This window comes from Mytilus galloprovincialis, chromosome 3 (assembly GCF_965363235.1).
Source record: "Mytilus galloprovincialis chromosome 3, xbMytGall1.hap1.1, whole genome shotgun sequence".
Lineage (NCBI taxonomy): Eukaryota > Metazoa > Mollusca > Bivalvia > Mytilida > Mytilidae > Mytilus > Mytilus galloprovincialis.
The window spans coordinates 56,494,359-56,512,474 of NC_134840.1; the positions used below are offsets into that span (position 1 = coordinate 56,494,359).

Here is an 18,116-nt window from a genome sequence, read left to right on the forward strand (position 1 = left end):
ATCAGAACAAAATACACAATGGAAAGACATTCAAGAAACAAGAAATGTCCTCTTTAAGATATTCATAGTAAGTTCTTAAAATTTATTCTCTATGTAGACAGTATTAAGTAATCAAAAGAACAACACGAGAAATAGAATTAGGAAATAGCAAGTGAGCAGTAAAAATCATATGTTTGTATAAATGGTTTTAGAAAGAAAAAAAAATGACGGTGTAACAAAATATCAGATAACCTTAAGATTTGTAAAACTTTCATAACCCAAAAAATAACGAGTTCCTGCTTCACTCATTCCGCATGTAGTATTGCACACAATATTTATGGAATTATAAGTCACCAATGCAGGACAATATATGGGATCATGGCTACAAAAAATAGAGTAGATCTGTCGTCAACAATGTACTATTTTCTAAAAGTACCACCATTTTTCTGTATCATGTATGTACTATGGGTTTTTCTGCATCGAATTTACGAACTATCAAATATCAAAACAAATAAAACGAGACAAAATCATAATGTTTAATAACAAAGAATTGTTTCCTTTTAGCTAAAATTGCAATACCAAATTGCTAAAAATAAAACAATAAAAAGTTTCATATTTCAGCCACAAGCAGTGAGAGAGGTTTCAAGGTTGAAACACTTGGGGGTAAATTTGATTACACAGAGTTGTCATTTTTAAACAATAGAATCTTCACTTAGTAGGAGATCTTTATAAACAATGGATTTATCCAGGCAAACGACTCGGGATCTATAAAAGGGCTGAAGATTTTACATTTTGCATAACACTTTTATACTTGCTTTTTTCACGTTTAAAGATTTCAAACAGAAATTCAAAAAATGGTTTGCTACGAGAACACTGTTTCCTGTGCCATTTTTGGTGATGGAATGGTAGGCAAGACATGCCTTGCTAAAAGATTTGCTGGAAACCAATACTCAGACAAATATGTTGCTACAGTTGCAGAAACAACAACTGGATCTGTGTCTGCTTACGGTGACAAATACAGCGTCAATATCTATGAAGATCAATCAGCAAGATGCAAAACAATTACTGAATCTGACGTCATTGTGGTATGCTACAGTGCAGTTGACAAAGAATCATTTGAAAACGTCAAATCTTTTTGGATTCCAATGGTCAGAAAAATAAATAAGAAGAAACCAATTGTTTTAGTCGCTACACATAGTGACATGCGTGATGAGAACAATACCGACCATGTATCAGACGCTGAAGGACAAAACTTTATGAAATCAATAAATGCTGACTATTACAATAAATGTTCTGCTTCTACAAATGAGGGAGTAAAGAATGTCTTCGAAAGTGTCGTCTGCGCCGCTATAAGATATAGAAAAAAGAAAACCAATGTGCTTAAACGTGTATTCGCACGATGAACTTGAACTTATTTCTGCCCGGAGATAAACATTTACTAAACACATCTTGTGTTAAGAATAGCAAAACCTTTTGCTACCAAAAGACTTTGAGATAGAAGGAGTTGGAGATGGAATGTACCACTGGTGTACATTCCTACGATGGATTGAAATGCTGCTGTCGAATTGCAGTGATTGTGAGACGAAGACGAAGTAGTGCCGGTGATGGGCAAGGACACGAACTTACAAAAACAATGTGAAATCAGTCATCAGTTTGAACTTAATGAGAAACGAAATAATTCATTGAAAAACAATATCAAATTAGTCATGATGATGAATTTGAAGAAAAAACTTAAGTGATGAAAAGACACAAATTATTATTGTTAATTATTGTAAAATGATAACAGTGGTTTATATTATGAAAATAAATTATTTTATATGAAAAATATGTATTTTGTTTGCTATATCCCTCATAATACATTGAAAGGAACGAAAGGTTGTTACAGTCAGTAACATTATGGACGAAAATCATTGAAATGTTTTCATATTGAAACAAAACATCAATGTTAATGGGAAAAACTTTGATTTTTATTTAAAAGCAATTAAAAACGTATAAATGGGATACAACTACTTGTTGAAGGAGAAGCATTTAAAACGGTCGGAGGGCATAAAAAAAAACCACGAAAAACATGCAATATTCCAAACCCAATATAATAAAACAAAAACAATTCAGGTTATGGTTAACTTAGGTGTTCTCTGTTATTATAGACGAGATCCACTAGTTGTTTTAATGTGTGGATAAATTACTCAGTTCACATCCAACACATGTCAAATTCATACATCAGAAAAAATACAGATGAAGAAGATACTGAAGGTGTATTAAACTCTCATTATTTGATGCGATTGTTAAGAAGTGAGAGGTTTAGGAAGCTATGAAACCAGGTTCAATCCACAATTTTCTACATAAACAAATGTGTGTACCCAGTCAGGAATATGACAGTTGTTATCCATTCGTTCAATGTGTTTTATCTTATGATTTTGATTAAAGACCTTCGTTTTGAATTTGTCTTCGAGATTATTTGTGATTTTTAAATTTTCTCATACAATGACGAGAGCTGACAAGACCATATAAAAAAAATACAACAATTAAAAAACTCAAATAAATACTACATAGAAAACTAGACACTTAATAACACAAACTCCATCAAATAATGGAGATAATCTCAGGTTATATTTATCCGACTGATTTCAGTCTTTTGTCTGTCTGTGTTCACCTTATGGTACTTCTAATGACATTGGTATGCTTAGATCTTATCTAACATTTCTCATTTCTGTGGACAAAACCGCTTCAGAAGCCTTTAAACTTTATTTTCGACTGATATGTATATGGCACAACGGAAAAGAAAATTCTATGTTTTGCAAAACTGAAATCATAACGTTCTGTATCTAAATTTAGATTTATCGCTCTGTTTCTTCTTTTGTTTGAAAATATCTCCTGCAAAGTTAAAATTCTATTGTTTATATATTTGCATGTATGTGATCATATAAGCCCCCCCTGGAGTTCTACCTATATGATCATTTCACTGCTTGTGGTGTGTAAATTGACATCGTTTGATTTATGCCATTGTTTTCTGTGTATAGTTGACAACTTTGTTTACTTTTAGTATCATATATCTAGACTGTAGACAATGTAAGTGCTAGTTCTAGTGTTGACAAACACATACAAATTTTCTGTATTTCAACTAACTACCAAATACTATGTTTTCCCTGTTAACACATTAGTTGCATAAAGTGTTACGGGTATGTTAATAGAATCAAATACACAATGTAAAGATAGATCAAAGAAACCGGGAAAATCATGTAAAAGAAGTTCATAGTAAGATCTCAATCTTTTATATTAATCTTAACAGTAATCTTTAAAGAAAAAGAAAAAAACGAGTGAGCAAAAAAATCATATGCCTTTAAGAAAAAACTTGAGTTTAGACAAAAAAATCCGGCAGTTCAGAAATAACACTCAGACTATCAAAGAGTTATCAGCATAAATACTTTAAAGTCCAAAGATAAACTCAGTTCCTGCTTCACTTATGGCACATGTTGTATTGCACACGATAAGAGGTCATAAGTTATAAATGCAAGCAAATATATCGAATCACAGCTTCGAAAAATAAAACACATCTGTCTTCAGCAATGTAGTCTTTTTATAGAAGCAGTGACCCTATTATTGACATTTGAAACGTTACTAAGCAGTATTTGGCAAATGATTTGGAATTTTGAATCTTCAATGCTCTTCATTTTTGTACGTTTTTGACTTCATAACTTTTTTGATATGATCGTCACTGATGAGTCTTATGAAGACGAAACGCGCGTCTATCGTATTAAATTCTAATTTTAATACCTTTAATAACTATTTACGGAAACGAACGCTATTAAAGTTTGTTTTTAAATGAAACACTTAAATTTGCAATGTAGCTAATAACTGTGTTGATACTTAAGATAGAAAGATACCAAGGAAAATATATATTCCTTTTTATCGATAAGTTTGTTCAATGAAGAAGGGTTGGCTATGATACACATGTTCTACTCTTACTAATAAGTTTAATAGTAATAAAGGAACTTCAAACATTAGGTTTGGTTTATCTGATATCTTGTTATCTTAGCTTTCGGACCCTGTTTGGAGTAAATCTCAGGAAAATGTCGATAATATGTGTGCATATGCTCCGTGTTGAAGACCTATACTGTTTTTCTTTTATAAATTGTGACTTGGATGGAGATTTGTCTCATTGGCAATCATACCACATCTTCTTATTCCTATATCACTTTAATTGGATATTACATTCCGTTTAAAAAAATCATATACCCTGTCATCATTTGCTATGTTTTGCAACTAACTAGAAACATGTTTGTCGGTATTCAATCCATGAGCAGTATTGTAATGTGATCAATAAAATAACCGATCGTCTGGCGTATATACAAAATTTAGTCCTGATATCTATGATGAGTTTATTTTGTATGAACTATCTAAGTAAGTCTTGATTCACATTGCAGAGTAGTCCTGCATTACAGAATCAAACCATCTGAACGCACCGGTTTCGTTCAATTTAGAAATCCAATTGATACACTAAAAGATTTTTTGTATCTTTGTTTGTGTATTCAAAATGGGCTGAACATAAGTAAACTACTCCTGCTACATCTCTATGTCACTTTAAATATAATCAAAACGTATACTAGTGACATCTATATAGCTAAACATAACGGAGCCTGTATATCAAAATGTAAATCATTTCAAAGGAATATAGTAAGGGCCCGATTGAATATATGTGTAGATTAACTTAAATAAGAAGTTCATTACAAATAGAAAGTAAAGATTGCATATGGCAAACTCATTTAGACAGCAACCTGCACATTCAGTCTGAAAATCCATCTCGAAATGTCAATCAATTTGGCTCTTAAGCCTCTTAAGCTGGTTATTTACAACGATATACTACTATTGCCTTATGAAGGAGCAGGAAACTTTAAATAGACTTTTGCCATGTACTCAACCAGACGTTTCTCAAGGCTAACATTGACCAACTAATATTAACAAATAAAACAGGAAAACAACAAAAAGTATCATTTGATTCTATTTGTTTAAGCATTTACTGTGAGAATATATATTTGATATTTGATTTCATTTGCAACAGCTTTTTATTCAACAACTGATCCTATTGTCTAATTAATGACTGAATGGATTGTTTTCTGCAGAATAACATATCACAGATACATGTAATGATAATTAGTAATGAATTCTTCCTTTCATTGATTATGAATCGTTTCCACTATTGATATTCCAAATCCTAATGTGTATAACTGACTATTTTGTCGAAAGGGAAGAGTATTTTTGAACTCTTTCCTGGTGTATTTAGTCGTTTACTAATTTTGAAATGATGACCAGAAGAAAAAGTTTTGCTAAAATACATTGTATAAGGTTTTCATTATGATCCAAGTTCATTTTCGATCGAAATTCAAACCAAATGCAGCTTGGGCTTACGTAAATTATCTGTTTTCATTAAATTACCAAAGACCTTTCCTATTAAGGTACATTGTTCACTTAAACCTAATTAGCGATCCCATTTACGTGAACCCTTCATAATGTAAAGGAAAATAAAAGCTACAGTGAATTGAATAAAAAAAAAAGAATAAATATACCACCTGACAATCTAGATAACAAATATGAGAAATTGACATTTATTTTTCATGCACTAGGTCCTTTTTATAAAATGTCTAGAATATGCAAATAAAGTCATAAAGTTATGTGGAAATCCATAAATAACATCCAATTAAAGAAAAATATTTGTCTACTGTATCACTTTGGCACTGTGAATTTCCTCATTCTAATGTTAAGAATACTAGACATTTTACGTTGTTTTATATCCAAATCATCGCGAAATCAATTTGATGAAATTGTATTTACTTCCCCACATGCATTGCAGCATTTTAATTACGTACACAAGACATCAAGAAATACACTTGTTAATCCAAATATTTCCATACAATTTTCATCCAAGCTAGTTAGATAAACTTAATTTGTATTATAAAAAGCAAAGTATCAAAGCTTTATATATAGAGGAAACCAAGTTCCATTACATGTAAATATCGCAATATGTTCCTTGTGTTGACAATATTACCACCAGGTCGCCTCATGTTACACCTATTGTTATATCTCTGTGGGGAATATGTTTCTTTGTTCAAAATCAAAACAATTCATTTAATAGCTTTCTGTGTGACTGATACAATCATTTAAAACAAAGGCAAGTAAATAATGAATAGATACCCACTCGAAGTTTGAAGTGTAAGCAAATTGTGTATTAACTATAGTAAAGGAGTCATCATTTTCATATTAATATACTCATCCTAGATACCAGGACTAAATTTTATATATACGCCAGACGCGCGTCTCGTCTACAAAAGACTCATCAGTGACGCTCGAATCCAAAAAAGTTTTAAAAAAAAGCCAAATAAAGTACAAAGTTGAAGAGCATTGATATCCAAAATTCCTAAAAGTGTTGACAAATACAGCTAAGGTAATCTATGCCTGAGGTAGAAAAGCCTTAGTAGTATTTCAAAAAATTCAAAATTTTGTAAACGGTTCATTTATAGATATAACAATATCAATGATAATTTATGTCAGCACAAAAAGTGCTGACTACTGGACTTGAATAATTGTTTGAAGAAAATGCTTCATCTATTGCTTATGCATGAGTGTCTAAAGTTCGACTTTATGATTTATTTTCCTTCTTGACTGGTTTGCAAGGGACTTCACTTTCGACAACATATTGTAATTTTTAAACGAAGTATGCGGTATGTAAAATTACTTCTTTTGATGTACCTAAAAACTAGAATAACAAATTTTTGCTATACTGTTGTTACGTTTTGTATAAGCTTTTGATTTACAAATATTTTTGTCTTGAGCATCACTGCAGAAACAGTAATTGTCGCAATGTGCACAAAGGACAGTAAAATTGGTTACGATTATGTTTTACTAATTATACGTCTGTTATATTTTAAAACTATATGATTACAGAAAACCCTGTTTTGTGTTTTCCTTTCCCCTTACTGTATTGCTTACTGGTAATGTATTATGTTTTACTGCATCGAGTTTACAAACTATCTAATATCAAAACAAAGAAAAACTAGACAACATCATAATTAAGGTTCAATAACATGAAGTTAACAAAGAAATGTTTCCATTAAGCTAAAACTGCAAGAGAAAAATGCTATAAATAAAACAATAAAACGTTTCATATTTCAGCCACAAGCAGTGAGAGAGTTATCTAGGTTGAAACACTTGGGGGTAAATTTGATCACACAGGGTTGTCATTTATAAACAATACAATCTTCTCTTGGTAGGAGATCTTTATAAACAATGGAATTATCCAGGCAAACGACTCGGGATCTATAAAAGGGCTGAAGATTTTACATATGGCATAACACTTTTCTACTGATTTATTACACGTTTAAAGATTTTAAACAGAAATTGTACAAAATGGTTTGCCAAGAGAACACTGTTTCCTGTGCCGTTGTTGGTGATGGAATGGTAGGCAAGACATGCCTTGCTAAAAGATTTGCTGGAAGCCAATTCTCAGACACATATGTTGCTACGGTTGCAGAAACAACAACTGGGTCCGTGTCTGCTTACGGTGACAAATACAGCGTCAATATCTATGAAGATCAATCAGCAAGATGCAAAACAATAACAGAAGCTGACGTCATTGTTGTATGCTACAGTGCAGTTGACAAAGAGTCATTTGAAAACGTCAAATCGTTTTGGATTCCAATGGTCCGAAAACTCAATAAGAAGAAACCAATCGTTTTAGTCGCTACACATAGTGACATGCGTGATGAAAATAATACCGACCATGTATCAGACGCTGAAGGACAAAACTTTATGAAATCAATAAATGCTGACTATTATAATAAATGTTCTGCTGCTACAAATGAAGGAGTAAAGAATGTCTTCGAAAGTGTCGTCTGCGCCGCTATTAGATATAGGAAAAAGAAAACCAATGTGCTTAAACGTGTTTTCGCACGATGAACTTGAAATTATCTCTGCCCGGAGATAAACATTTACTAAACACATCTTGTGTTAAGAATAGCAAAACCTTTTGCTACCAAAAGACTTTGAGATAAAAGGAGTTGGAGATGGAATGTACCACTGGTGTACATTCCAAAGACGGATTGAAATACTAATGTCGAATTACAGTGATTGAGATGGAGAATAAGTAGTGCCGATGATGTTCAAGGACACAAACTTACAAAAACAATATGAAATCAGTCATCAGTTTCAACTTAAAGAGAAACGTAATAATTCATTGAAAAACTATATAAATTAGTTATGGGAATGAATTTGAAGAAAAAACTTAAATAGTGAAAAGACACAAATTATTATTGTATATTATTGTAAAATAATAACAGTGATTTATATAATGAAAATAAATGATCTTATATAAAAAAAAATGTTTATTTTGTTTTGATATGTACACACAATACATTGCAGGAATGATATGTAAAGGTTGTTACAGTCAATTAATTTTTGATAAAAATCAATGAAAAATATTCATATTTAAACAAAATATCAATGTTACTGGGTAACACACTTTGCTTTTAATGCAAATGAAAACACATCATTATAGACAACATCATGAATACTTCATGAACAAGATGAAAAATCAGAACTCAACAAAAGATTATCAATTTAAATAAAGGTTGTTAAGTTTTATGGTCCCAATGGTTTATCAATTCCAAGTCATGATCTACTATTATATGATGTTCATACGGCAGCTTAATTGTGTTTAAAATAGAGAAACATTTCTCAAGACCTATGTAAAATGTTCAGGTATTCGGAATAAAAAGAGGCAAAAGATACGAAGGGAGATTCAAAACAATATTGTTAACAAAATACAACAATATACAAAAAACAATATTTCTTCAGATCACGTATCACGTTGATAAAAATTATTAAGCGATAACAACAAAGCAAAGCGAAGAATACCAAAAGGACATGCAGACTAGAAAATTCGAAAAGAAAATTGACAACGCCGGGCCTAAAAAAGAAAATAAAAAACTTGTCGTACAATTTATTTTTTTTCGTTGTCTTATTGGGTTTGTATAACAGATTGATTAAAACAACATAAAGTTTTAGGCATCAGCAGTTTTCTATAAATAATACATATCACTTAACAAAGATGACGTTGATTTGTTATCGTGGGTTATAGAAGTGCAAATACACACTGAGGAATAGTAAAACGTTATACATGGGTTTTTAAGAAAAATCTGGAAGAAATTCCTTTTTTCTATTTTCTGTTCAATATATATAGAGATTGAACCGATAGATAACAATTTTGACAATACGTGCGAACCACCAAACCTTAACTGATACCTCTCTGTTGATATGGTGTGACATTTGAGTACAAATCATGATGATTTCAACTTCCTTTTTTACTATTTTCGAATGGTACTTTTGCTTCATATTATTGTTTGGTCGCTTTAAAGGACATGTTGTTTACAACAAAGATTTCGTGATTTTTAATGAGCACAATCACTAAATTGTAACTTCGAAAACACTAATGTAAGATGAAGGTATGCCATGGTCAATTAAAAAATCCTTTTAAATACAGATAAAGGACTAATTAATATATTTCGGATAAACATAACCTAAGCAAAATTTTTTCGACGGGTTTCGTTTATGTTATTCTTTAGTTTTCTATGTGTTATGTAGCTTTCTTAGGTTTTTGTTTTTTATTTTCGTTTTTGCCATTGTGTTTTCAGTTTTGATTTATGTGTTTTGAATGTCCCTTTCGTATCCTTTGCATTCTGTTTCACCCTAAAGCATTGTCATAGGTTGGGAAAATTTTTTATGATCTTAAAACTTGTGTTGAAAATGTGCTGTACAACTTATTCTTTACTGGACCGTTGTTTGTTTTTCGTCTTTTTTTCTCTGAGAAGTAGTATTCATGATGTCTCTATTTTATCAATGTCTTCATGCAATACAACATCATTCTTATTTGAACTTAAGTCTAAACTTGTAACTAAGTAGTATTTATACCTTTACAGGTCATTCCTTCAATATACAATCAGTAAAAAATTAAGAGAACAAATATTTTTTTTCATAAAATTTATTTTTAAAACATAAATTAAAGTAATTGTTGTTATCTTCTTTACAATAATAAACAAGTATTGTTTGTGTCTTTTCACTAAGTCAATTCGTTTCTCTTTAAAGTGCATAAATATGACTGATTTCATATTGTTTTTCTAAGTTCATGTCCTTGAACATCACCGGAACTACTTATTCTCCATCTCAATCACTGTAATTCGACAGCAATATTTTAATCCATCGTAGGAATGTACACCAGTGGTACATTCCACCTCCAACTCCTTCTATCGTAAAGTCTGTTTACAGCAAGTGTTTTGCTATTCTTTACACAAGATTTGTGTAGTTAATGTTTATCTCCGGGCAGAGACAAGTTCAAGTTCATCGTGCGAAAACACGTTTAAGCACATTGGTTTTCTTTTTTCTATATCTAATAGCGGCGCAGACGACACTTTCGAAGACATTCTTTACTCCTTCGTTTGTAGCAGCAGAACATTTGTTGTAATAGTCAGCGTTAATTGATTTCATAAAGTTTTGTCCTTCAGTGTCTGTTACATGGTCAGTATTATTCTCATCACGCATGTCACTATGTGTAGCGACTAAAACAATTGGTTTCTTCTTATTTAGTTTTCGGACCATTGGAATCCAAAAGGATTTGACGTTTTCAAATGATTCTTTGTCAACTGCACTGTAGCATACCACAATGACATCAGATTCTGTTATTGTTTTGGATCTTGCTGATTGATCTTCATAGCTGTTGACGCTGTACTTGTCACCATAAGCAGACACAGATCCAGTCGATGTTTCTGCAACTGTAGCAACATATTGTTCAGAGAACTGGTTTCCAGCAAATCTTTTAGCAAGGCATGTCTTGCCTACCATTCCATCACCAACAACGGCACAGGAAACAGTGTTCTCGTAGCAAACCATTTTGAACTATACTTAGATTGGTTTTCGTCAGAGTTTTAAAATCAACAAATGTGTTATGAAGAAAGCTTAAAGTCGCCTGCCTTTTATAGAACCTAAGTTGATCGCTCCGTCTCTTCTTTTGTTTGATAAAATATCTCCTGCAAAGTGACAATTCTATTGTTTTAAATTTTGTATATATGATCACATTAACCCCCTGGAGTTCTACCTATATGACTATTTCACTGCTTGTGGTGTGTAATTGATATTGTTTCATTGATTTCATTGTTTGTTAGTATAGTTGCTATTCTGTAAAACATTATATGCTTTGACTGTCATAATCTTTGTGCTAGTACAAGTATTATTCACTAACATATAAAAAGTCTATCTCGTGTATTGATAGAACTTCTAAATACTTATCATTGCTGAATTTGCACATTGCTACTTGTCATAATATTATTATTGTATAAGTATTGATTGAACTTCCAAATACTAATTATTGCTGTTTTACACATTGTGACTTGAATGTAAAGTAGTCTCATTTACACCCATACCGAATCTTCTTATTTCTACAAACACATAAGGTTAATTGATATCGAAGATAATGGAAAGTTAGCTAATTATACATAAGTAGAAACAGAAATAAAAAAAAAACAGAATCAATAAGGATGAACTCCCATACCTCTCTAGACAATCCAATGGTCTGATGAAAAACAGCAACCAGCAGTGCACAAATATATACAAAGAAAACTTAAGATTGGGGAGCATAATGATTATCACTGCAACGTTTAGAAGATTCTGCTCAATTTACGGCACCCATTGTGTTTATCATGATAAACGAAAACTCGCTGATAAGTCACATTATGTGGTTTACTTATAGTGGGAAGAGATGTTTGGATCAGGCCTACGAAAATGAAAAATATCTTTAGTCATTGATAATCTCGTTTTAACCTAAATTATTAGCCTGGTATCATTGGTGGTTTTAATGAGTCCACTAGGTCGATGCCACTGCAAAAAAAAAAAGCTGGAAACATTAATGGTGCGGTCATTTTTATTCGGTATTTTTGTTATTTTACTTTTTATTATCCTTTCCGCTTAAATTTTTCTATATTTGAAACACTTAGGATCAATCATACATCCTTATCGTTTTTTGGTTACATTTTCTTCGTTTGGTTTAAAAACTGTTAATATTATTTTTCATAATGCCTTCCTACTGATTTAATTCGAGAGCCACTGGCGTTCCTTGTGTAACAAAGAGCACGTATGACGTTTAAAAGTACAAGCCTGATATCCTTGAAGAGTGTTTTTTTAAAGCAACAATCCTCTAATTTAGCTTTTTTTGTGAAAAAAACGAATGTCCTAGAATATGGTAACAATTAGAAAAGTAAATTCAAGTTTCTTGTTTTACGAAAAATCTTTTAGAAAAAATAATGAAAACTTGAAAGGTACAAAAACGATGCATTGGTAAAATGACATAAAATATTTGATACTTTCTAATTATATTTGTACTTTTAATGTCTTTATATCGTAAAAATTTAGCCTATAAATACATTTTTATTAAACGAGAAATATCAAAATTTTGCCAAAAAAACATCAATTTTGTTAATAAACTGATTTTAAATAACCAAAATATCTAATAAAATATTATTCTATCAGCATCAGAAAATATAAAGTATTACGAGCATTTTAAATGGTAAAAAACTCAGGAGGAATGATAAAAACATACAAAGTTATTCGGGCATTGAACATTTTATTTTCAACATTCGTTGTCTGACATGGAAAAAAGGACAGAATATACCAAGGCAACAATTTAAAACTAGTAGTCACAAAAGCCGGACTAAACCATCACTTAAAACAACATTTTAAACTCTACACCGAAAATGAAACATGAACAGCATTTCAAAGGAGGCTGTACTCGAAAAATTTAGGCAGTTCCTGTCCTGCAATGGGAAATATTTGAAACATAATATTTGTTACTTATTTGAATTATTTAATATGTGACTTTGGTACCTGTACCAAGTCAGGATTGTGACAGTTATTTTCCATGCAGTTCTTTGGTTGATATGTCTTTAATGTCTTATTTGGTCATGTTTCCCTTTTTGTAATTTACCCTGGGTTTCACTTAAAAAAATAACTTGTTCCTAATGTGCATAGAACATTTAGTGTTATCAAACGTTTTTGAACATTTCAAATGAAGCTCAAATTTTATCTTTTTTCCTTTAAAATGGAACTGAAAATGAATCATTGACACATAAATCTGCAAAAAAAATTTAAATTAAGAAATGTTTATTTTTTTTTACTGAAAGCAAATACAAAACATAACAATTTAGAAAAAAAACCTTATAAAAAAGGTCTATCAATATGTATGTTCAGCTTTAAACCATTTCAGAAACCAATTAATTAAATCCAATTTATGAAAATATCTGTCCCTGTTACACGTTTGCGTTGAATAAAAGGAATATTTAAATGCTCCACCTTTATTATATCCATAAACGTAAATGTACATCACCACATTAGAACAGACACTGTAATTGCATTCACAGAACACTTGTTTATAAAAAAAGGTATATCAAATTTTCCTCCAAACTACGTTATTTCAGGTACGGGTTTTGAAATCAAAATATGCAAAATGTTTCATGCTTTTTATATAGAGGAAAAGAAGTTGCTTAATATAGCAAATGAATAGCATACATGCTCCCAATATAGACAATGTATTACCACCAGGACGCCTCATATTACTGCCTTTGTAAGATCTCTGCAGGGAATATATTCTATTGTTCAAAATCAAAACAAAAAATATGATACCTTTCTGTTGGCCAAATGTAAGTGTATTGTTTAAAACAAAAGCGGTTTTACAATAAATAGACACCCCATAAAGATTGTGCCCAAATAATGCGAGCTGGACTATTCAGAATATACATTTTTGTACCAATGTATTGTTTTCGGAAATTATAAAATTTTGATGAATGGACACTTATGGCCTAAGTTCTATGATATAGCTGTTCGTGTATGTCATTGCTTCCAAAAATTCTTACTGGGTCTGTATATGGCCAATGACTATGTTCATAACTGTTCCTATCCAGTTCTTAACTATTTCCAGTAGTAAGCAAGTGTCTCTGTCACAGAAATTTTATATATGTGACTACTTTTAAGCTTTCTTAAAATACTATGAAGGTATATGATGATGGAAGTTTTTAACGACCTTGACACAGTCGGTTATAAAGGTATTATCTATATCTTACCTTTTAATCTAGTTTCCCCTGATGGTGTCAACTAGTACTATTCAGAACAGTTCTATGATGGATTATTCTGATAGTTCTGAAGAGAGGAATAACTTTTTTTTTATTGTATATGCTCTTCGCTTTATCAGTACCGAATGACTATGTCCTTTTTTTTTTTTTATAAGAAACATGCAAAATAATATGTGAATCTATCTTTTCAAATCTCTAACTAAACTGTAGTTATATTTATGCACGTATATATAAAACAGAAGATGTGGTATGATGCAGTATCGCAAGTTTTGACATCAAAAGACACTTAGGTTTCAACTGCCTTATGCAAAGTTGACCTAAATAAATTTGAGTATATTGTTAGGTCCTTTTTCCAGGTTATTAGACATTCTTGGTTTTCAACATTGATGTTACATACAGAATAGCGCTTCAGACGCGTTCTGTTTTCAGTCTTTTTGCAAAAGTTGTCTCTTTGGTTAAAATGAAAATGCGGTAGTCTTAATTAAGACATAGGCTACAAGGTATAGCTACAAGGTATAAATAACAATATAAGAAAAATGTTAGTAGGATGATTGCCAATGAAACAACTATATATCTATTCGGGGATCAAAAGATAAGGATGTCAATAATAAAAAAAATCAATACCATGTAGTAAGCAAAGTCAGTTATTAAATTGATATTCATGTTTGTTGTTCCTTTAATTTTCTCTTTGTTCATTGTGAACTTATAATGTTTGATAATTTTCACTGTAGAGTTTAAAAACTATCAAATATCAAAACAAAGAAATACAAACAACATCAGAATAATCAATAACATGAAGTTAACAAAGAATGTTTCCTTTTTATCTACAATGAGATAAAAGGGCTAAAAATATAACAAGAAGAAAGTTTCAAATTTCAACCACAGGCAGCGATAGAATCGCCTTGGTTGTAACACTTGGGGGTATATTTGATCACACAGTATTGACAGTTTTCAAACAATGGAATCTTCACTTTGTAGGAGATCTTAATTGACAATGAATTTACCAAAGCAAACGACTTGTGAACTATAAAAGAGCTGAAGATTTTACCTGCTTGTATAACACTTTTTCTACGTACTTCAACGTTTAAAGATTTTTTTTAAAATCGAAAGAATGGTTTGCTACCAGAACACTGTTTCCTGTGAAATTGTTGGTGACGGAATGGTTGGCAAGACATGCCTTTCTAAAAGATTTGCTGGAAGCCAATTCTCAGACAAATATGTTGCAACAGTTTCAGAAACAACCAGTGGATCTGTGTCTGCTTATGGGGACAAATACAATTTGAATATTCATGAGGTAATTATATAAATAAATATTTTTAAAGAATCTTTACAAATATCTATAAAGACAAATTTTGAAAATATATAAAATAAGATTAGATTAAATTTATTTTAATTCAAAAGAATATTGAATTGTATTTACACAAACATTGATTCAAAACATAAATGAATTTTATTTTATAGTTTACTCATGATTCTCTCATTTATCTTTTCAGCATGAAAAAAAATCAACAAGATTACAAGCAATTACAGACGCTGACGTAATCATTGTAAGCTATAGCTCAGTTGACAGGGAATCATTTGAGAATGCCAAATCCGTCTGGGTTCCAGAGGTCAGAAAACTTCATAAGAAAAAGCCGATTGTTTTAGTGGCAACTTAAAGTGACATTCGTGATGAAAATAACACTGATCACGTGTCCGACACTGAAGGACAGAATTTAATGAAATCAATAAAGGCTGACTACTACAACAAATGTTCTTCCGCTACTAATGACGGAGTCAAAAATGTCTTTGAAAATGTTGTTTGTGCCGCCATTAGATACCGAAAAAAGAAGACAAATGTACTGAAACGTGTTTTCGCACGATGAAAAACTGAACGAATCCTCTCACCCCAGAGGTGAATAATATGATTATAAACAGATATCAGTATGAAGATAGATTGAAGCCTGATAATTCAAGTCCACGTCTGCTTGCATTGTACCACCGGTGTACATTGTGCAATACGGAGCAGAGTGAATGCATAGATGCAGGCGATTCTACCATACCATTGAAAAACGCAAACTTTGTACAGTGATCGTTTCCATTCCGGAACAATTTTCATTAAGTTTGCGGATCGAAGCTGGAACGCAGGCTGCTGAAGAGTTTGTGAATAACCTTGCACAATGACAATAGTATTGACCATTACGCTGTAATGGAGCAAATACGAACACACATTGGGAAATAAATAAATAGGACATGGTGAATATTAGCATACCAATTGACACTTACAACGATTGTCAGCTGTCTGAAACTGACACTGGTGATGTTTTATGAATATTGAACATTGCATGACAAACAAAACTCTTTCAAATTATGATAATCGAAGTGACAATGAATTGAATATGTAAAAAAATATAATGTATCAATTTTTTACGTATTATGAATATTAAAAAAAAATAAAAGTACATTATGGTGTTTTTTGTTTGTAAAAAATTATGATAGTCATGTCAATTCACAAACATTTTCGCAAAATAAATCAAAGTAACATACACATACAACATACAACACTTGAAAAAATTAAAATCTTCGAAATGAAACTCTTGATACAGGTATTACATTATCAAACAGATGGATTTAGATATGATTTAAACAACCAGTTAGTTGTTTTTTGTTTTTGGTGGGTTTTTTTTTCTTACAAATAACTTACAAAACAGGTGGTTATACAACGAATGGGATGTACAGAAACTGTGATCAAAACAAACATGGCATGGTCAGTTTATTTTCGATCTATAAGTTTGGATTTTCCTCTGGTATCTTTCACCCCTCTTTTAAACCTATATATCAATTAAGTTTTACTACACTTACTAAAACATATGCCAATAGTTGACTCTCAGTGGATTTTATCACTTCGGCTTATTAAAAAATAAAGTAATGAGGTGTTATTGCCATAAAGACATCTATCCTGCAAAGTTCAAATGAAGTGAATGTAAGCAATTATTGGCAACTGTACGTACGATCTTCAACAATGCGAAAACTCAATTCCGTATAACTGACTCTAAAAGGTCCCGACATGATTGAGAATAGTAACGGCCTTATTTGTAACAAAACATACATGTATTACGAAAAATCATTTATGACAAATATGAACTTATGACAACCAATAAACTACAGACTCCTGACTTGTAACAGGCACATGAAAAATGTGGCGTGGTTAAACATGTTTGTGAACGCTAAACCATCCCCAACCTTGGACAGTGCTGTTACAGCACATCACAATTACAAACTATAAAAAAAACAGCTGAAGGAGGCTTAACTCATCAGTTCGATACAAAGCAGAAATACATCAAACTGAAACACAGATCGGACGTGGCAGGGTATTTATCCATCCCTCATCCCTAACAACCAAAAAGTTCAGATCTTGGAATACTTTCTTTATTCTATGGCAAAAATGTGCAGTGACTGTTCGCATTTCTAATTTTAATTTTACAAAATTTCTACGTAAGTTATGAATTGTGTAAATCTTTTGATTTTTTTTTTTTTTTTTTGTTATACATTAACAATAAAGCATCACAAAGCAATAATACAAATTTGTGGTCAGTTTTATGAAATAAAATATGACACCTCACAAGAATTTTGTCAGGAATCATAATGTGATTTCTTTTTCTTCTGAACTAATATAAGACTTGAACGTCCAAGTATAATTTGAGCTTGACTACATTACTTAGAAATATATAACGGAGTTTAGTGAGTGCTATATTCATTTATCAAACGGATATGTCCAGTTTGGAAAATGTAATAAAACTGAAGACAATGGCATTAATCAAAATATCACTGTAAAATAAACGTTTGCAAAAGAGAGGCGAAAGATACCAGGAGGACATTCAAACTCGTCAAACGATAAAAAAAAATGACAACACCATTGCTAAAAAAGAAAAAGCACAAATGCTACATTGAACGTACTTCAATTTTCAACCTAGCCGATAAGTAAAAGCATATGAT

General features: G+C 31.3%; 1 pseudogene; it reads left to right on the plus strand.

Moving 5' to 3' along the window:
• The first annotated feature begins 15,193 nt into the window (after window positions 1-15,193).
• On the plus strand, window positions 15,194-16,592 carry LOC143066486 (cdc42 homolog; annotated as a pseudogene).
• Window positions 16,593-18,116: the final 1,524 nt, after the last annotated feature.